This window comes from Anomalospiza imberbis, chromosome 7 (assembly GCF_031753505.1).
Source record: "Anomalospiza imberbis isolate Cuckoo-Finch-1a 21T00152 chromosome 7, ASM3175350v1, whole genome shotgun sequence".
Lineage (NCBI taxonomy): Eukaryota > Metazoa > Chordata > Aves > Passeriformes > Viduidae > Anomalospiza > Anomalospiza imberbis.
This window is the reverse complement of record NC_089687.1, coordinates 2,929,945-2,952,500: the sequence shown is the minus strand read 5'-3', so window position 1 is coordinate 2,952,500 and position 22,556 is coordinate 2,929,945. Positions and strand designations below refer to the sequence as shown.

Here is a 22,556-nt window from a genome sequence, read left to right as displayed (position 1 = left end):
TTATTAATCTAATTGATCGTTTGGTTCCAAATGCATATGCAAGATCTTTTGAAACCTTTTAGACCCCTGTGGTTCAATATCAATCTCAAAATATTAAAAGCATCTTGTGGAAAATTAGAAAGCAGATGAGACACTTTGGGACTGGAGATGCTGTAGAAGCTGAAACTTTTAAAGCAGCATTGACACAATTATTGAATGCTGTCATTGCTCAAAAGGGCTTTTTATTTTATTGGTTCTTCTGTAATTGTTTTGTACTTTTACTCTATCTGTGCTGTGCAGCTGCCAGGAATTCAACTTTAATGAGCAGCAGCGTTTAGCTGCAATCAAGCAAAGCCCTACACCTTGAGGTTTTCTTCCATTCTTCTTTTTCATGTTCATTTACCAGGCCCAGATATTTTGTTGCCTGGAATTTACAGAATGTTTTGGGTTGGAAGGGACCTTCAAGCCCATTTAGTTCCAGCCCCCTGCCACAGGCAGGGACACCTTCCACTAGAGCAGGTTGTTCCAAGCCCTATAAAACCTGGCCCTGAACACTTCCAGAGATGGAAAGCTTACTGGATAATTTTTCTCATTTAAGAATATTTTGGGAGTACAGGTTCTAATTTCCAATTGATTAAAAAAAAATTTTAAAAAGCACCTTGAAAAATGGAAGTTTCAAAAATGGAATACAGCTCTTTCCACATGGATCTTTTTACTAATTTCTATTTGCTTACACAACCTTTCCCCTAGATTTGATGTATTTCAGGGAAGGGGTATTTCCCATGGTGGCTTTGGAGTTTTTGGGAAGCCAAAAAGAGGCAACTTCACTCAGGAACGCACAGAATGCAGAGTGGTGACTGCAGGTGGCATGATTGTTCCAACTGAATTAATGTAAGAAACATTGCTATTCTCAATCCTTGCAAGGACAAGGACAGTGACTGTTTCCTCAAAAAAAAAAAAAAAAAAAAAAAACCTCAAGGAAAAATATTCCTCTCCTTTTCTTAATTCTCATCAAAGCACACACTAGCAAGGAGTTGGAGGAATCAAAATAAACAAGCTGCTCTTTCTTGTGGAGGAAAAAAATTAACCTTGATTGGTATCACTAGAGTAAGAGATAGTCATTGAATTCAAAACACCTTTGTAGGTTCTTCCTGAAATAATCACTGTTATGAAGTTTAAATTCTTGTGGAGCACCTCGAAAAACAAGGGCCTTTTGAGAAAAAGGGAGTAATGGCCTAATTGATGGAATTTAAAACTTTCAGTCAAATTTAGAGGCAGATTTTAAATATTTAATTTTTTTTTTCAGTGGAGTGACGTAGCTTAAAATACATAAGAATACTAAACCTAATATTGTAAGTGAGTTATTAGAAAATTCAAGCAAAATAAGTCTGGAAGGAACATTTTTTTTTCCTTACCTCTGCTTATAGATTTCCATCCTGACCATGATTAAAAAAAAATTAAAATCACCACAAATCTAATCAGGGGAACATCAACATAAGTTCTCAAATAAGAATTATGAAAAAGTAAAACTACACATACCATTTGTTGTGTTTCACCCAGACTCTTAAGCAATTTCTTTTACATATGATTTTTTTTTAATGTATGCAAACAAACTGAGTTTAAAAATGGGCAACATTGGGCAGGAGACCCCAGTGAGTCCAATGAGAAGGAATAATGAAAGAACACTTGCCCAGGATCAGGAAAAGTCACTCAGGTGAATAATAGGGATACTGATAAGTAGTAATAGGAGGACAAGTAAATCAAAATAAAGAAATTAGGAAAACTAAAGAAAAAATAATCAGAAGCTCAAATAATTCAGAGATTAAAGTAAATTGTGAGACTTTGCACCATTTATTTGAATATTTTCTTTACTAACTTTTCCCAAAACTATTTCTTGTTTTAGGGAACTTAGTCATGCAACTAAATCTGTCTCTTTCTTTGTAACTCCCTCAGTGTGGAAATGGCTTACAGGAATCTAATCCTCCATCTCCAGGCTCTCCAAAAAAGCTGCCATGAAACCTGTCATTCTTCATTCCTCAGCTATGGAGCTTCTCCAGTAAAAAGTAAGACTCATAGAAATAGAGAAAAACTGGGAATATTCAGCAGATGAGCTGGAAGATGGAAAATGCAAGGATCAGCAGGAAAACATTTCTGTGAAGGCCAGAGCTGTCTGTCTTTATCTAATTTAGAGTTAGTCTGAGAAAAGGAAAAGGCTACCTGACCACACAGTCCTAATGCAGTGGGGAAAAGCACTCAAAGGAAAATCATCAGCCTGGCACGATTGTGAAGGAAAAGAAATAAGAATGTTTTTATATATGTAAAATACAACTTACAAGTTTACTCATCCCAATGTAAAACACAAATTGCAATCTTTTGAGAAATCCAGCTTTTAGAACTCTGATTTTACCAGTTCTCTGCTTTAGTTCAATAAACAATGAATGGATGAAAAATATTTAGCATGAACTTTTTCACCAATCACAATGCTTTTCGATCTACACTCAAAATCTCTTCCTTCCTCACACCTGAGATCTACAAATTCTCCCCATTCTCTAATGTAATATTGTCCTTTACTTACAGAATCATTAAGGTTGGAAAAGGCCTTCAAGATCATCATGCCTGACTGCTAAACAGCAGAATCATGCCTGAAGTTTCCTCCTTCCTCATTCACTGGCCATGCCAGCTGTGGTTTCATTAACTCCACCCTGTTAATTGGCAACTGCCCTGCTCAGTTGACTGAGCTCAGCCCATCACCATAACATTCCTAATACAGCCCATTTTTTTCCCATTTGGGACCTCCAGCCCAGAAAAGTCCACCAGGACTCCCTTGTCTTCCCAGTACACAGGTGAGCAGCAGCAGAGGTTGTTACTTCAGCAGAGATTCATAAACCACTGGCAACAGCTCCCCCCTGTCAAAGCTCCTTGCAAGGAGTTTGGACAAAACCACATCTGGATAACAGGATAAACATTCCCAATAAACCCTGACTCAGTGGCACTCTGCAGCAAGGCACAGCATCACTCACCTGTAAATTAATAATGAAGGTGTAAGATGGATGCAATTTGACCACTAAAGAGTGCAAAGAAGCCAGGAGCTGCTCCTAAATTTGTTTTTCCTCCCCTACCATCTCACAAGGGGAGGTCTGGGCAAGGCTTACTTCTGTTCTCCAGACATCTTTTGGGATCAACACACTGTCTGCAAATCTGGATCTCCACCTTGCTCTCAGTACCTCCAGTCCATTACAATCAGAAAAGACTCATATTCTTCCATTTGCTTCTACTTGTCAACATTATGATCTAAGCAAAGGTCATAACGCTCCAATATCCAAAATCCAGTTAATTGATTCCCTCTGGGTATCAAATACCCACAGCACTGTGGTTATTGCTGCATCAATCATATTGCTATTCATACCAAAGAATTAGAGGGATGTCCAAAACACTGAAATCTCTTACTCCTCCTGTCCTCAGCTTCTCCTCCGGCCATTTCTAAGCACACCAATTTTCCCGATAACACATTTGAAATTCAATTTCCCTCACAGGATTTGATTGTACCTATAAATCTGAGCCTGGCCTCTGATCAGATCCCAAAATGTTCCAGCTTCCAAATTCCTCCCAAAATTCCTGCAAAAGTCTCAGTTACTGCATCCATATCCTAACAAAATACCACCTCGCCACCTGTTTGGGGATTAGAGCACCCAAGAACCACTGACAAATCAAATATTTTTACATCATTTCCATTTTCTGTAGCCATGTATAAAATTTCTACAAATTTAATTGCACATCCAAATATGTCAACTTTAATCTATATTTCCCAGAGGGACTAACAAAGGTATGAGATTCCTAACCATAAGAGTTTTGGGTTTTTTCAGTAAATAATAATTTTTTTCAGTAAATAATAAATTTAAATAATGAGGGACTTTAAAAACAGAGCCTCAGAGACAGTTACCTGCCCAAGCAACTGCTGCAAGTTTGCTCTTCACAAAAAACTCACTAAAGCACAAACAAAATGAAGTCCTTTAGACCATCTTAGACCTGAAAAAAATAGCTTCCAATGAGACTATACATTCAAATATAAACCAGGATCAATACAGTAATTTTGCTGATGAATTTCTGTGGTCAAATATAACAGCAATAAACTCTCACTGAGTTTGAGAGATGGAGGCCTGTGCATCTTCAGCAATGGTAGTTGAAGGGCTCAGCCTCTCCATCAGCAGTCCCTGACATTGATTTTCTTCTACTTAAAAGTATTTGTTCTCACTCTTAAGGTGATTTTATTTCTAATGCCATATTATTACTAAGAACTGTCCTACTAGAAGGAAATTACTGAAAAACCTGGGCTCTACAAAGGGACCAGATACAGCCAGGGAGATATGAGTTACCTTGGGAATACATGTGGCAATCCTGACCTCCCACGAGACAGGAAAATTGAAGATATCAGCATCCTTCCTGGGAGATTTTCAGCAGCTCAGGCCGAAAGGGCAGGATCAGTTACCCAAAAGCCTTTTGTGGAGGCCAGGGAAGGATTAAATAAATGGTAAAACATGGTTAAAATGGCAACTAAGTCATCACAGCTGGGCAAACACAAAATCTTTTGGCCTTAGAGACAAGCACTTTAGGCTGAGGTCAGAGGTGCCCAATCCACAGAGAGTGCACCTGTATGGGGCTAATGCCTGTTTTTTCTGTCATGTCTTTTACACCCACGCTTGTCTTTCAACTGTTTGCAAAGTTGATAAAAAATTTTGCTGCACAAAATTTGTTTTCTGAAAAAAAAACGAATTAATGAATGCCCACGAAGCCCATGAATTAAAAAACAATCATGGAATTTTGAAATTGCAATGTTTTCTAATCCTTTGGTATAAAGTATGCCAAGGAACTTTCTTTGACTAATTAGAGGTGTTCTTCAAGATGGGATTGTGCTTCCTTACCCTGAGCAGAGCAATAGCATCAATAAATAATATTAATTGCAGGGTGGATCCAACTCCAGCAATTTTATTGCTGAGGAACTCAAACAACAAATAATGCCAGAACATCTATCAAAGAGAAAGCCACACGAGTTCACCGAACCATCCTGTGTGCATTTATCTAAAATAAAAATTGTATGTAAATGTGTATGCAAATTAGGTGTGGCCCTCAAGCTCCTGGAAAGTTGCCAGAAAAGCCTTCGGTGTTGCAAAGTTGAGCATCCTATCTACCATATGGTGGTACCTATCAATCTCGGGAGAGAAAAGATACCAGCTCCTCATACAGATGGCACCCATCGCAGTACCTGTAAAAAGTTTGGGGATTTAGAGATGAAAATGAGGAATTTTCGATGTTATGGAAAACATTTGTGGTTCTAAGCAGAGTTTAATGGTTAATATTACAGCATTATGATATAAAAAGTATTAATTATCTATAGCCAACCTAATTTTTTTCTAGGAGGATTTATTAACCAATGATAGAAAATTAAAATATTTCCATAGACATTTGTTTATGATTGGGTGCATTTAACTGGGACATGTACCCCAGGACAGAATAGGTTCAATGACCTCAGAGAAAAACAGAATGGTTTGTGTTGAAAGGAACCTTAAAGCTCATTGGCAGGGACACCTTCCACCATCCCAGGGTGCTCCAAGCCCTTTCCAGCCTAGCCTGGGACATTTCCAGGGATGGGGCAGCCACAGCTTCTCTGGGCACACTGTGCCAGGGCCTTCCCACCCTCACAGGGAAGAATTTTTTCCTAAATTGGATCTTGAATCTGAACCCAGTCTCAGTGTGAGCCCATTGCCCGTGGTCCTGTCACTACAGCTCCTGGTGAAGAGTCTCTCTTGACTTCCTTGTAGACTCTCTTCCATACAACTACAGGACTGAGTTAGATCAGATCTCCAGTGTCCCCTGCTGATTGCTCCTTGATTTTCATTAATAGCGCCAAGTCTCCAAATAAACAAACTGGATTTCTTCTGAGCAAAAACCCCCAGTTTCTGAAGCACTTATTGGCTTCAGCATCATGATTTGTGTGATTGGGCTCCCACTGCCCCATACTATGATTGATGAACATGTCCCATGCAGCTCCACAGGACCTAGAAAATCATTGAGAGCTGCTTTTGCACGTGGTTGCTGCAAAGTATCTCAACTTTTCTCAATAGTTTGGGGGCTTTCACTTCTCTGAAACAGAGTTTGGAGAGACGATTTTCGCTTTTGCTACTGAGCACCCATGCCAAAGAACATTCCCATTCTCCCATGCATACCATTAGCACAGTGTACATCTGAAAAAATGTATTTATATATCTCAGAATGTGAAGTGATGTGTAATTAGGAGTTTAGATGAGAAATTATCACGGGGAAACAGGGCTTGGGAGTTGTATCATCTGTCGGGTGCAGCGCTCGCGTGGCTCTGCGAGGAAGTTGCACAAACGCCGCACGGCACTTTCCCTATTTATAAAGCACCAGAAATCCACTCGGCTGCAAGGCCCACTCAGCCAAGCTGTGGGAATATTTCATAATGAAATATTTCATCATTTGCAAGACTTTGACTCGTTGTCTGTTTACACGTTGCTGGTTAATGGCGGGGTATTTATTCCTGTGGTTTCTGCTTGAGCGAACCACGCGCCAGAGCGGGTGGGAGTTTCCCTTGCTCTGGGCAGAGCATGGATCTTATGATTTGGCCCAGTGGGAGCTGAGGGTGCCCAGAAAGATTGGAGTCCCAGGAAAGGAAAACAGTTAACGTGGCGTTGACAATGTGCCTTAGTTTGATACATTGCCAAACAAGATGTATAGATTTTGTGTAGTGTTGCCTGTAATCAACCTACTGTGGTATAATTAAGGGACCGGTTTAGTTCAGATATAAGAAATGAACTCTCCTTCTCAAATGCAAAATTGGTCAAGGGGTTGGTTGGCTTTTTTATTTTACTCTAGTTTATTTTCTTGCGAGTCAAGAGAACATTTGTAATTTCTGTTCTTTCTGTTGTAAATTGTGCGGCACCAAAAGTTAAAAAATATCTGGCAAGCTCGCATTGCATATTGCACTCCCCATGATTAGTACAGGTCCATTGGTAGAATGAAATCAGCTCAAACAATGGGTAAAAATAAATCATTACTGGGTACACGAGATCTGCGATGGAAAAGGCACTAATGGTTGTTAAATGAGGTATATTGCAGAGAAGGATTATATTTTGAATGGTGTTAAAATTGCTTTGGGAGTGAATATTCTGACTAATATTATTATTTGTGTACTTGAACTCTGACGTGATGGGGTTGTACTCCTGTAAAGAGTTCATGAGAACTAGAAATAGATTATCAATGTCTTTTTTTTTTCCTTTTACATTCTGAACAAGAAGACGATAAACCACAGTTACAGTGTATGAACTGCAGCTTCATCTACTTCTCTCTATGAGCTAATCAAGTCAGAAATGGTCTTGGGTTTTTTTTCCACAAAAACATGTTTTTTGTGTCAATAACAAAGGATTTCATAAAAATGTATTGATCCCTAAATATAAGAGAACTATCTCTCAGATGGAGATGGGATTTGGGGAGACAGGAAGGAACTCAGAGAGAAAGATCTTCTGAGTCACAATGTGATTTACTAAATACTCACAAAAACAAGCTGGCTGGGTAGTGACCTAAAATCTTCATCGCCATGAAGCTACAGAAGTTGGATTTTGATGATCCTCGTGAATCCCTCCCAGCTCAGGATATTCTATGGTTCTACCATTCTACAGGTCTGTTTTAATGATGCTTTCTAGTAAATCCTCATGGCCATTGTCTAAGGGATAAAATCCTAACCTCTGGCTCTTGCCATCTGTGCCACATTCCTCTACATCCAGGAGCTTCTGACACAAAACTCCATCCAGAAGATGTTGCAGGAGATATCACTCACTTCCTCCCGTCTCTTCTTCCTGTTGTTATTGGCGGGGGGGGGATTTTTTTTCCACTCTTACCTTTCCATTTGAGAAATTATCTCCAAAATGTGATGCTTTTTTCAGCTGCAAATCTCAGTTTTGGTACTGTGCCATTGTTGAAGGCAAGCTGGCAGACTGTCAGATTGTTTTCAGTAAGTTATACTGCATTCAAAGTTAAAATGGGACCATTTATCCATGTTTGTATTTCTGGGATCATGCTTTGTAGAAACAATTCATCCTAGGAATGGAACTTTTGTTACCGTTTTCAGAGGAGTATTTGGCAGGATAGGCCCATGAATTAAAAAAAAAAACAAAAAAAAACATGGAAAAAAAAAAGCTGAAGAAACTCTACTGTGCCTTTTAAATTCTCCCATCTCTGAGTTACCAATAACTTCAATGAATGCTGCCCTCAAAATTTGATAAAATAGATATTTTTCTTTGAGAGCTACCTCCTGTTTTAGTACAGCTTCTCTCACACACAGGTATCAGTGAAGATTGCCTGAAAAGTTCATGTGGTTTAAATCTTTTTTGAATACCAGTAGTGGAGGGAGGATATAGAATCAGGCTGAGGCTGAGTTAATGTTTGATGGATCCACCCTGAAATGAGGGCACCCAGCAGCTCTGAAAGGCTTCAATTGGTGTATTAAAACTGGAGAAAGGATGTAATTTATCTCAGATCACAGGCTGGGAAATCACTCAGAAATCAAACTTGCTAGTAAACAGGGTCCTTTTTATTTGCCTATCAGCTAAAAGATGTTTTGTTCTCCCCCCGCCTTCCCTGAGTAGAGTGGATGAAGTTTTTCTCTAATTACTAATACATTTCACACAAACTAAATAAAAAATTCTGGGAAGTAATCTAATCACAAATTCAGATCTCATCTGATAAAAAGGACCACAAGAAGGAGATTTTTTTCCAACATTTGTTTGAAATGAAATGTGTTTCAGAAATGATGCAGTTTGTTTTGACGCTTTCAAAGTGGAGCTGCTGGGGGTTTATTTTTGAAGTGAAATTTGAAAAGAAATGGATTCAGAGTAGATTAAAATGTTAAAAAATTCAAAACTAATCTAAACATTTCACCTTGGTTAGTTATATCAGCTGACTTCAGGTTTTAATAGCAAAAAAATTCTTAGCAATTTTTACTGATCCTTTTTTTTTCCCTTTTATTCTCTATTGATTCCTATTTAAATTGAACCTTCTCAGGTTTCTGCTATTTTTGTAGTCTCACCTTAAACAGAACAAATTAATTATTTTCCCAGCTGTATCATGGATCAATGAGCTCATAAATTAATAAATTGCAGTAAATCCAGAGACTGTCTCTCTTTCTTTTAGCCAAATTTCACAACTTCACCTGTTAAGCATCTATATTAAAGGTGCTACATATTTGGTTTCCTTTGGACTAGAAAGTTTTATCCCCACTTAAAATTTTCTGGAATTCCGATGGTAGAGTCGCCTGATATCCTGAAAACATTCAGTACAAACTTCGAGGTCTGTTAACTTTCTTTTGATGCAATATTTACACCAAAAAATTGCCAGTTTTGCCTTGCACTGAAGGCTCTGTCATGTAATTTTGAACATTTGATAGAAAAAGGAGATGATTTTACAGAGCAGTTTTGTGTCATTGTTTCTCATCAGTTATATTTCCCTGCAATTTAATGCAATCAACAAAATTTGAAAAGTTGCTTTCAATATGATGTAGCACCCTGTAATTTTTAACATAAACCTCTGTGGACCCAGGATAATTTCTAATATGTCCCACCACTAACCCTTCCAGCTGGTACAGGATCCATTAATTGCTGGTGTGCCACACTTTGTTTTGTGTTTTTTAGCCAATTTTAAATCCATTAAACTCAACTTTCCACTCATTCTGTGGCTCCACATCTTAACATTAACCTCTTCTAGGAAACCCTGTCAAAGGATGTCTGAAAATGTAAGTATAGGATGTCTGCTGCATTGCCTTGTCTCTCCTGGCAGAAATAATAACAATAAAGGATTCCAGTAGAACTGTCAGACCTGAGAACTTCCCTCCCCTCAAAATTAAATTTGCTTTATCTAATCGGGCAGTGCTTGTCTCAATGTACCTTTTCATTTGATTCTTTAAAATATTAACTAGGACATTCTCCACAGTTTATGCCAGCGATATGTTCTTTCCCCATATGTCCCTGGACCAATTTTAAATAATTCCTTTATTAAATTTCACCAGCCTTCAAGGATCTGAAATTTCTAATAGAGTCTCCAATTTCCCTTCTTACTTCCTTTTGCTCTCTTGGATATATTTTGTCTGATTCTGGTATTTATCAATATTTTTAAAAGCCTCTAATCTTCTGATAGCTGATTTGATTGATATCTGGATGCTTTCTAATGCCTCATTTTCAAGCTCTGAAATCTGGTGTCAGATTTATTCAAATGAAGGGGGCAGAAATTGTCTCAGGTTACTTGCCTTTTTTTTGTTTCTCCTTTTAACTATTGCTGAGAATGCTCTGGGTCTTTACCAATGCAACAATTACTGTCAATCTTGATTACATTTAAGATGTTTTGCAGCATATTTTTAGTCTAAATTTGATTTTGTGTGCCTACACCAGATTTATGGGTTTAGAGTGATGCCCACAAACCTTGCTGGAGTTCAGGTTTTGCCAGAACACTTCCACCTTAAACCAATGCTGCTGTTGAATTAGCTGTGAAAACCAGCCACAGGCTAAAATAAGGCACTGAAAGTTCTCTCCAAAGACTTTTTGTTTGGGGTTTTTTAAGGGTTTACATTAAAAACAATGAGGCTTTTTTTAGCACATGCTTAATATGAAAAGAATAATAATTAAAAAAAAAAAAAAGACTTCATAAAGGACTTTTGTAGACTATTAGTCCATAATGTGGACCAGACTCAGAGTGTGTATCTTTTTAAATTATTAACTGCAATGAGAAATTGTTAGAAAAGAGAAATTGTTAGAAAAAAAAAATTGGCAGAAGTTTGTTTGTTTTTTTTTTTCAAAGAAAGGCTTAACAAGGATGGAATTTTTTTTAGAGCTCGAACAGCCTGAAAACACCAGAACCAGGACCCAAGAATCACCAGACTCATCTCATGCATGGGTTGAACAATGGTGTGAGGACAATGGCATCTTCGTCTGCTGCATCCTTGGTCCTACAATGTCCCAATTCCCTACAGACTGTATCCCATAGAAGGGACCCACAACCCAGGCTTGGACAGAAGTTGTGCATCTGAATTTTACATCATGGTCCAAAGGAAATTTCATCCCTTTTGGGTGGTGTCCGTAATTTTCCTAAGATTTGGGGCAACTTTTCCACCTCAGGACTCTACTTTGAGATTTTTCATGATGTATTTACATAACAGTGACAAAAAGTGAGACAGGAACAAAAGAATTCGTGATTAACAAGTGGAAGAATTCCAGGCCAGGTTGGATGGGGCTTAGATCAACCTCTAGTGGCAGCTGTCCCTGCCCCTGGCAGGGGGTGGGATGAGATGAGCCTTAAGGTCTTTTCCAACACAAACCACTCTGTGATTCTGATTTTTCTTTTTTTTTAATCGCTTTTTAAAGCACTCCAGAAAATTAAATCCATTATTTTATCTCCATGTGCTTGTCATGCCTTCCCTGGTGCCACGAGCTGTGAGCAACAAACTTAATGTAACAGAACACCCAAATCTTAGTGAGAGTTTCACAGCAGGCAACAACATGCTCTGATCCAAAATGCAGTTGTGTAGCAGATTTAGGGGATCAGACCTCAGGAAAAACATCATCTCCTGACCCCTTATCTACAGCACCCCAAAGCTTAGCGCAGCTCCTGAGAAAGAGAGCTCAAACCACCAGTCCTGATGTCTCCATGAAAAAATCTGAGTGCGGGGACTGGCCCCCACAAACCTCCTTCCTGAGCCTTCCACATCAAATAAAGCACATTTATTAGGCGAGGGAGCTTGTTTAACAATCAGGTTACATTTTCTCGCAGTCACCTGGGAAGCATAGGTTGCAGCCCTTGATATAATAAATCACTATCAGGATTTTGCACACGTTGGAACACATGGGATGCTTTGCCCCACGCTGTGTTTTATACTGAAAGACCTGAGCAGTTTGCATCTGGATCTAAATTGCCTGTAGGGTTTTTTTTGGAATATTTGGAACTGCTGTTTCAAAGCATCTCTGACACGCAGCTCTCTCGTGAGCTGCTTGGGCAGCATTGAGATTTGCTTCCAAGCTGTATAAAGGGTATGGTTTTATGAATGAGGACAAATGATATTAGCATAGAAAGAAGACACAGATATAAGGATTTAGGCACTGAAAACTAGGGGTGGTGGCACGGTGCTTCAATCATTCAAACCCGAACATCACAGATTAGGTAAAACCAGATTTATATTAAAACCAATTATTAATCTAATTCATGCTTCAATGTAAATTTCTCAAGGCCACCTGAAAAACCCTCAAGTCGCAATAAATGTTGGTAATTTGAAAGTGTTAGGAAAATACTAAATGTATTCTTTAAAACACAGAGTAGGCATGGTTGTCTCTTGCTGGGTGAATTTGGCTGAATAGCCCTTCATGTCACAGGTTATTTAATTCAAAATAAAGGTTTCAATTAAAAGTGATGAAGAATAAGGGTTTTAATAAAGAATGATAAAGACTGACAGACAAGTTCGTATCCATTACATTTTAAAGTTAGCTTATAGCATTTGGTTTATTCTTTTACCTGGGCAACCAGGAATTATGACCATAAGGCTATTCAGACTGTGTATTTTGTAAAATGTGCTGAATTTTATAATTTTTTGACACCTGCTCAAAGTTTAGCCACAACATATTTCTGTTCTAAGAACAATCACATCACACAGCAGTGTTTTCAGATAAATTTCAAGTAATAAAAGCTGTGCTCTTTAAAAAGTGACCCATCAGATTCTGTGGAGGTCACCAGCATCTGCCAACTTACCCACCTAAATGATATAAATTTACACATTGGAAAGTGCAAACAGTTGAAAGCAAATCTGTTGTTGCTGCAACACCGGGATCTGTTGTTAATAGGTATGACAAAGCAGTAATAGCATCCCAGCATTTTTTATATTTCCACTTCAAACAGCAAATCCGCCTGAATTTACCTAATACTTCAATAATCCAATTATAACACTTTACCAGCAGAAATCATCGGCGCATAAGCCTCCGAGTCAGTTAAATGAGGGCTGTGTTGAGCTGCTCACCCAAGATGCATCGCAAATTCCGGCGAGCAAGTTCTGCCGGGATCGCCAGGCTCGGCTGCCGTGAGGAGAGAGTGCAAAGTCCTCCCTTCAAACACAGCGCTGCCAAGCTGGTGGCAAACCCATGCTAAAAAGGGCAGTGAGGATGGGGGCAGCACACCATCCAGCATGGGAAAGCTCACTGCCTTCAAATCAAACCAGAACACAACTGAATTCTCAGCCGATGCCCCGGCAGAAATGGCACATTTTGGTGCAACCGCCAGAAACCATTGATTTATCGATGAAAACCCATTTATACAAAATACTGTGTACTCTAAACACAAATTGCTGATATTTTTCAATTCTGCAGGATTTAGTGCCCATAAGTGTCGTTTCATTTCTCTTTTCACAGCCATATCACTTCCTTTCACTCCCTTACCCCATAAATCTGCACCCAGCAATGGTGGCTCTTGCAGATCAGTCTAACACCCTTTTCCCCCCTGAATGCAGTATTTATTTAATGGATCAAGGGAACTATCCTTCAAACAGAATGAGATATTCTATTCACAGCTAGAACGTTAATATGTCAGTAAAGTTACTTGCCTTCAAAGTAAGAGAAGATAAATCTCCAAGGCTTGGATTCGTACAGGGCTGTTAATGAGTGATGATGGTGTGATTTTTCAAGGATTATGTGATCAAGTCAATTCCTTAAATTTAGACAAGAGTTGCAGTCCATATTTTAGTAATTTGAGCAGAAACACCATATGCTGCCCAGGGAAGTTGTTGGTGCCTCCTCCCTGGAAGTGTTCAAGGCTTGGAGCAACCTGGTCTAGTGGAACGTGTCCCTGCCCATGGCAGGGGTGGAATGAGATGAGCTTTCATCTCATTCCATCCCAAAACATTTCTGATTCTATAAGATTATGATTTAAAAATAACTTTCTGTACGTCAAAATTCACCCTGCTACTCAAGAAAGGCTTACAAATGTGTGATGACTAGAAAAGCCTTGTGTCAGAGTTAGCCCTAAAAAGTAAAATTAAACCACAGATTAAATGTTACCCATGGAATAAATACCCCTCTACTTCCACAGACTGGTGCCTCTATTCAGATCTGAATTTTCAAGCCAATAACTGAGCTCTTTTTTTTATTATTATTGAGAAATATATGGTTAAATATCAACTGCAATTAATAGTGTTTTGAAAGATAGATTATTACTGTAATTTCTGCTGACATTTTATGTGCAGTATGTTTTTCTTTACTAATTAAATACTGTGAACTGTTTTCTGAGGGTTAATACATTTCACAAAATTTCCAATTTATAAATAAGTCAAATTCAGGATATTTATCTGTAGTTACGTGGCAATGTAAACCAGAGATGGGATAAAAGAGGTAAACTGGACAAAAAGAAACACAGATTTTATCTACTCCATGTTTGGCACTTGGCTGTGGAAAATATAATCCAGTCATAAATCTATGAACCAGCCCTGAATTTCTATTGCATTACTTTTAAAATAATTGCAGCGTTTTCACATCCCCTAAATGTGCCATAAATCCATAAAAAATTATCCATATGTTATATATCTAGGAATGAATTAATTACTTTTCACTTTACTGTAAAATACAGATAAAGAAACTCTACCCACAAAGTTAAAAATGCCTTTAATAGACTCTTTTCCATATGCATAATAAGGAATTATTGCACTGATTATCTAAAAACTGAATTTATATGACAAACAGCTAAAATAGGAATTTTAATTGATGCTTCTCTTTCTCTAAGAGCCTTTTTGGATGCTAATATTTGGGAGCAGATGGAGTACAAGTTACCTGTGCTGACAAACCTGGCTCAGGTTACACCTGCTGAAAAGCCCAAATCTAGTGGTACTCATCTTCCAACAACAGAACTTTGATTAAGTGCTTAAATGCAACTAAAACACAATGTAAAAAATATTTTCTTGTTTTTAAGGACAACAGCTTGAGGAGTCTCACCTGTAAGGTTCATAAACCCTTTTGCAGCGTTAGTAAAGAAAAAGCACCTCTGATAGGAAAAGAAATGAAAAGGAAAAATTACTAGGGAACACAGTTTCTTGTAGAAGGATGCAATTACTGAGTTGGAGAAGACCTCCAAAATCATGCACTCCAACCTTTGACCAGATAATGCCACACCTACCAAACTGTGCCACAAACTACCACATCTACTTGTTTTTTTTTTTGAATATTTCCAGGGGTGGTGACTCTACCACTTCCCTGGGGAGCCTGTAGCATAGACTTTCTCAAGCTCGTTCATTCTTTAAATGTTAAGATATTGGATATCCCTGTCCAGTAGAGTTTCAAATTATAAAGAAATAAATAAAAAGTTTTAAAAAGCAAACACAAAACTGGAGTGTGTCTTGCAAGACATTTAGAACAAAATCAAATATGCATATTCTGCGTATCCTGTCTTTTTAACCATATATTCCTCTGGTTCCCACTGCCCCTTCCCTTGCCACTGAGCACTTCTGCTGCACAAATTTTCTTAAAAAGAGACCAAGTGGTGAGTGAGAAACTGCAGCTCTGAACGAGCCTGAATTTTATCAGCTCATCGTGCCAAGGTCGATGGCCAGAGCCTCCCAAGAACAGCCAAGATCAGGGATGCAAGTCTAGGTGATCATTCACCCTCAAAGGGCACAAAAATGCTGAGGAAAGGAGAGCAGAGCAGCTAAAAGCCTTAAAGTTTAGACACTGAATATCTAGAGGACAGCTGGAAAAGATTTAAGGAGTGTTTCACTCTCTCTCCAAGCAAGGGGTGCCAGCAGAAAACAAACGTAACCCTTTCTCTCTATATATTTTTCATGACAAAAGCTGATTCTCAACTTGTGGATGTTTTTAAAATTTAGACAGAAAAACCAAACTCTGAAAGGATATTCAAGAAGTGTTATAAAAAAGGAAGACTGATACCTCAGAAAACAGAAGGGACAAAGTCAAACCACAAAGGAGTGGGACTGATCCAAGACTAAGAGCCAGCCTCCTTCCCAGTCCTGAGATTCCCACTAAATCTTGGATGTTGATGAAATTATGCTTGTGTCTCGAGACAAACATTCCTAATTAATCCCTGCAAAGGGTTAAATTTTGCAAAGGAAGCACCAAGGACAGGGTGAAATGTGGAGGGTGAATATCACTAGGGTGTTGTCAAGATTCTGGGGAACAGTAAGTATAAAAAGAAAGGTCTGAGGTGAAAATGCTGCATTTACAAAAAGGGCAAGATCTAGAGAAAACAGGAACCTGTCTGCTGTGACAAAGAACTCATGTAAAGAAAAACCCCAACGTCCAAAAGGATGTGGTTCTTTTGGATTTTTTTTTTTTTTCAGCACAAGCTTTTAAGGGATAACTGCTTGGGAAGAGATTTTAACCAGGCATGAAGAGCTCACAGTGTGAAGAAATGGCACAAGCAGCCTCAACACCTCCGAGAAATTATTTCAAAGAGACAATGAACAGTTCAAGAGCTAAGAACCAAACAAATAATGTATGACATTTATTAATTATGTTCCAAGTACCTACATCCATAAGGTGCTGAGCATAGACAGGACCAAACCAGAGAGTTTGGGCTGCCAAAAGCTGCCAGCACTTCTTATGTGCTTAGGATTGCGCAGAGAAAGGCTTAGGCAAGAGCCAGTGTTAAAACCTTGAGACCTTCAGCTACAACTTAGGTGAGTATCCAGCCTCATGTAAGCTGTACCCCAGCTTTACCCCAGATTTAAGTCTTAAACTGGGATTTTAGAAGTTGCTGATGGTAGGTGCACACTGTGCAGAGGTGACATCTCAAACTCCTTTACACAGAGCCAGAACTTAGAGCAGAAAGCACATTTGTGGGGTCAAAAAAACTGCACCTGGGTGAGAACATCCAGCAGCTCCACAAACACCTTTACCCTGATGTAGTTTAATCTCTGCTAATGGATGCAAGGTGTTCTTTGAGCAGATCCTGGCATCATCATGTAAATCCTTGATTTTTCTCTGTCTTGAGCCCATTTTCTTTAATGGCTTGTTTGAAAAGTGCCAAGCATAGCTGAGATCTCCTGGGTTGGGACCTTTAGGATTTTCTTTCAGCACCAAGAAACATGAACAAGTAGCTAATAGCAATCTGTCACACCTAAAATCCATCCAGCCATCGCTCTGTGGTGCAGCCTTGCCTTTTATGTGGTTTGTTAAATGTCTTGCACAGTGTGTGGGTGTTGCATAAGTAATAAATAATAACAACTAATATTTTTAATGCTTATAACAGTGACTAAACCACGAACATGCTGACTAACACTGTCTCACTGGCTACCTCCACTGTCTGCAACCTAAATGTATTAATCTTGGCTCTTTTTGAACCTGCTCTTTCTCATTTGAAGGAGGCAGGACCAAATTAGATATGAGGAAAAATTCTTCCCTGTAAGGGAGCTGAGGCCCTGGCAAAGGTTGTCCAGAGAAGCTGTGACTGCCCCTGGATCCCTGGAAATGTCCAAGGCTAGGCTGGGGCTTGAAGCAACCTGGGATAGTGAAAGGTGTCCCTGCCCATGACAGGGAGTAGGACTGGGTGAGCTTTAAGTTCCCTTCCCAATCAAATAATTCTGGAATTTTATGACTCTTTGATGACTCCTACATGAGAAGTTACCAACCCAAGTGTAACACAGGAGAGACACTCCTACAGTGAATGAAAAGCAAATATTATATTATAATACTATAATTATAAAGGAAATATTATATTAATAACATCTTCACATGCATGCACATAGTTTACAACAGAACGTTGTTTCCCAACCAGCCAGGCCTTTGCACATGTGCTACCTCCATCTTCTCCTTCCAAAGCTGTTTTGTTTACCCAAGGAGTCAAATGCATGTTTCACCTTAGAAAGGGAAGAGCAGGGATGAGCAAGTAGGGTGATGCTTGTATTTAATGTGCTTGTGCTTCTATCCAGTCCTAGTTCATGCACCTACAATTTCTCGAGGAGCGGAGGGAGCTGCTCCTCTCTTCTTGCACCTCCTGGGGCTGCTCTGGCTGGAGGGTGAAACTGGTCGGTTCCTGGATATGGACTCTGAGAGCTCTGAAAGCAAAACACATTGAGGGGAAAAGCAGAGGGAATTGAGGCGCAACAGTGAATTATTTCTATCAGTACAAGTATGAGGAAAAGTCCTCATTATCCAACAGCTCTGGCCATCAGAAAAGAGCAGGTGAAGATGGAGGGACTCACCTTTGACTCCTGAACCACTGACAGGTCCTGAAGGATCTGTCAAGCAGCTCTGAATCCGCGTAGCACAGTGCCGATGGTCGCGAGGCAGGAAGGACAAACCGTGATGAGATTTGACACCTCTCTTTATCGCGGGTGGAACCAGGCCCCCGATTCTTCATGCTAATGCTTTGGGACATTTAAAATCCACATGTGAGGCTTGGCTCTCTCCCTGCTGTTTACATGATAAAGTGACATTCTGATTCAGTCTATCTCATCAAATTCATGATCTCAGAAGTTCCTCTAAACATGTCTGCAGCATCACGCTAACTTTTCAATATCTCCATGTCAATACATGCCAGTTGCTTAGGGTTATTTTTTTTCCTCTTGGAAAGAAGGTCAAAACGGCAATGCAAATATATTAGGGGGAAAAAAATGCATTCAAGTAACATTACTTGTTTCTGGAGTCAAGATGCCAGTCCATCTTTAAATCACGCAGTTGAGTATTCAATTCACAAATACAATGAGGGTACTTTTAAATTTTAACTGTCATATTCTGTTATGTGGCCTGATGTTAAGTTGCATTATGCTAGCAGTGAATGGGATAGGACAGAACATAATTCACTGCATTATAAACAGCATAACATAACTTGACAACTGGAATTTAAAAGGAGGAAATTCTTTAACCATAGGATCATATTGTATATTCCTATACATTTATAAACCCAGCAGCAAAAGAGCCAAGCAGAAAAGCTGAGCATCTACCTATTGCCAAGAAGCAAATATTGTCTCATTTGGGGGGCAAGTAAATAATTTGGGGGAGTATTCTTTACATTTTAATTTCCCAGCTGCACAGCTGCCACTTCCCTTTCCGTGCTGCTTAGCAAGGCTGGTGGTGGCATCATCTGAAAACTTTCATACCTAAGCCACAGAGCAGCATCCACTTTGACTGAGGCTGTTTTGTTTGCTCTCCTGGGCTAAAATAAAGAATGAAGTAACACATTTCTTCAACATGAATATGCTAACAGCCATAAATCTGCTCCCTAGCATTACTGTAGAACAAACCATAGTAAATGTTTAAAAATGTGCTCCTAAAATAAGCCCTGACTGAGCTTTGATGTCACTTTATTTAATTCACATTGGCATTGCATACACAGCTCAGTTTACCAGAGAGGATTCATTCTTTACTGAAGCATAATTACATTATCAGATATTCAGTAGAGGCCATAAACCACAAAATGGAAATTAGACTGTCAATGGCCATTTTATACTACAAGGATTATTGTATTTTAACGTTTGTGTTGTCAACCACTGTGCTGGCAATCTAGCATGTGGACCCCAATTTTCAACATCACTCTATCCTGAATAAAATTTAAATATATGAACACCAAATTGAACAATCAATAACAATATTTTAAGCTATATAAGCTTTTGACTGGCAGCAAACTAAGCAATAGCACAGAGGCAAATCAATCAGGAAGCCCTGTTTTCCTTCCGAGTCCTATGTATTTCAGGCTGAGGGAAACTTCTTTTGAGGCATTGTTTCCCAATCTTCAATATATAAAAAAATAAATAAATAAAAAAGTATGCTCCAGCTTTCTCTCTCTTGCCCACTCAGATTTGTAAATGGAATTTATTGCACGCAGTGTCCTCTTATAGATTAAATTAATGTTATTGTAAAGAGGTTTAATGCTCAAAGATATTTATGACTCATGCTGAGAAAGAAGCTGTACTCAGTTATGATGATTAATATAATTTTCCCAAGTTCTCACAGATGAAATTGCTCTATGTGCATATTTTGAGGACAAAACAGATAACCGTAACACTAAGAAAAGGCAGCCATGGCTGTGTTATTGATGCATCATTTGGAATTAGCGAGTTGCTCATGGAGCACATGAAACATTTTTGCTGGATTTAATTTCTGCTTGATAGTCAGCAGGAGAAGCAACATTCACATCATCCCAACCTGTGTTTGTGGTTTTGATTTTGGCATAACAAAAGTTAGAGCTTATAAAGAGTTTGTTTTTATGCTCAGCCACTAATAAGACAGGCTGTGATTTAAAACTTATATCCTCTGTCCAGGATGAAAACTAAATGAGATAGGATTTGACAACTTACAGCAAGGAACTGAAGATTTACCAACTCCTCAGGCACAGGGGTCAGAAAATGGTTCAGTCTCAGCATTTGTTGCAGTTAAAGCCTGGAAATGGATCACACATGTCTGATCAGAAGAGCTCTCCAGCAGCTCTGCAAGGTCAGGGGAGATTAAACTGAACATTTCCCAACAGAAGAAAGATGTTGACCTGTTGGAGCAAGACCAGAGGAGGCCATGGAGAAGCTTTGAGGGCTGGAGCTCCTCTGGAGCCAGGCTGGGAGAGCTGGGGGTGCTCACCTGGAGAGGAGAAGGCTCCAGGCAGAGCTCAGAGCCTTTGCAGGGCCTGAAGGGGCTCCAGGAGAGCTGGAGAGAGACTGGGGACAGGGGATGGAGGGACAGGACCCAGGGAATGGCTCCCACTGCCAGAGGGCAGGGATGGATGGGAATTGGGAATTCCTGGCTGGGAGTGTGGGAAGTGGAATTCCCAGAGAAGTTGTGGCTGCCCCTGGATCTCTGGAAGTGTCCAAGGCCCAGTTGTACACTGGGGCTTGGAGCAGCCTGGGATAATGGAAGGTAGCCCTGCCCATGGCAGGGGGTGAGACTGGATGAGCTTCAAGGTCCTTTCAATCCCAAACCAGTCTGGGATTCTATGGATTCTCATTCCTTACCTTTTGGAGGGTCAGCCCTCGCTAATAGCAAACATTACAAATGTTTATTTGACAGCCTCCCTGTCGTGGACTAAACTTTACCATAATTAGAGTGAAGGGCTGTGACTGTTACACACTCCAGCTCCAAAATGTGAAATTTCTTTTCAGATTTTAGCTAATCTATTTGTTGCCCTGTGAGAATAGCAAACTACAGTCTGTGTAAAAAATGGGGAAATTTGTCATATTTAGTAGACCACAGTAATTGAAGGCAATAATTTCTTGAAATAGAAATATGTTGATTCCTAGTACTTCCCCTTCTTCTTGCATTCCTTTACATTATGCCAAAGGAGCTGCTCAGGTTGCTAAGCTTGATAAATCAATGTTAAATATAATCTGAGTTGAAACAATTTTATAATTTAAGTTTGATGATACCATAAATGTTATAGATATTAGGGGTTCAATACCCTTTCTGCACAAATCACACTTCCCAACCTGAGTCAAAGAGGACAGAATTTGGTCTGAAAGTGCAGTGAACAATGCAGAGCCACAAATGGTCTCGTAAAATCAATGCCAGACAATGATGGGACTGATGTATATTTTAAAAAGGCATTAAAAAGTGCCAGAAAAATTTTCTCCAAACTTTTCATACACTTCGGTTAAATCGCCTGCTTGAAACATTTTTTTGTCCTTTTAGTAATACTTAATATTATAACCATCTTTGAAATAAATGTTTCTTCAAGGAAATACAAATATATTTCTCTCTCACTTCATCACATCACTGGCCCCATGCTTCAATTTCCAGAGCCCTTTTGCAAACCGCACACTCCAAGTTAATTGGTTTAATCTGGTTGTGGGGATTAGCTATTTTTACCTACAGTTACATATGAAACAATTATATATGAAATATTGATTGTTCATTAATGTGGGAAATATCTTTCTTAACGTATTTTGTAAGAGTTCAGGCTCCTGGAATATGGAAACTCTGGAGAGCTCTAGGGAATTTTAACTAGCTTTTAAAGTTGCAAATGTTATTTTAAATTGCTCGACATCTGAAGTCAATATGAAGGTGTTATATATATAAAAAAGGCATAAAAATGCATTTAAATAAAACAGCATCATCACTGTACTCATAAATAAATATTATAATTCTTACAGATATTCCTTTCAATTTATAGTCAGTTAAAATTAGAGTATTTTAGTGTTTACAAAGGCATACTCACAACTGGCTTGTCTGTGAGCTGGTCTATATTTAGGGTGCTCATCCTTGCTCATTGTTCTGAATAGGAGTCAAATAATTTGTGGTACAAATTCAAATCACAATAAAAACAATTTTATACAATGATATCAAGTAATAATTACAGTTTTAAAATTTGCTGCAATTACAGCTTCAGAAAGCAAAAAAAAAAAAAAAAAAAAAAACTCGACTCCCAAATGAATTCAGTCCAAGGACTGAATATTAATACATAGAATTGCAAACCAGGTGGATTTTAGCCCTCAGAAAGCAAGAGAAGATTTGTTATAGAGTGCATTATTTGTAGCCAGTTTAAGCACACAAATTCACTGGCAAAGGTCGAGAACCGTGGGAGGTGTCCATACAACCACTGTTGCTTCTGGAGAG

At 38.9% G+C, this 22,556-nt stretch overlaps 1 long non-coding RNA gene across 11 annotated transcripts in view; it reads right to left on the bottom strand.

Moving 5' to 3' along the window:
- The window catches only part of LOC137476788 (uncharacterized), a 20,663-nt gene extending 16,160 nt beyond the window's left edge, over positions 1-4,503 (bottom strand). For 9 of the 11 annotated variants that reach the window (XR_011000587.1, XR_011000586.1, XR_011000590.1 and 6 more), the window contains exon 1: positions 4,353-4,497. This is a non-coding gene — a long non-coding RNA (uncharacterized lncRNA). Of the gene's footprint in view, positions 1-4,352 lie in introns of all 11 variants that reach the window. The other 2 variants (XR_011000595.1, XR_011000594.1) reach the window with 2 other exon arrangements.
- Positions 4,504-22,556: the final 18,053 nt, after the last annotated feature.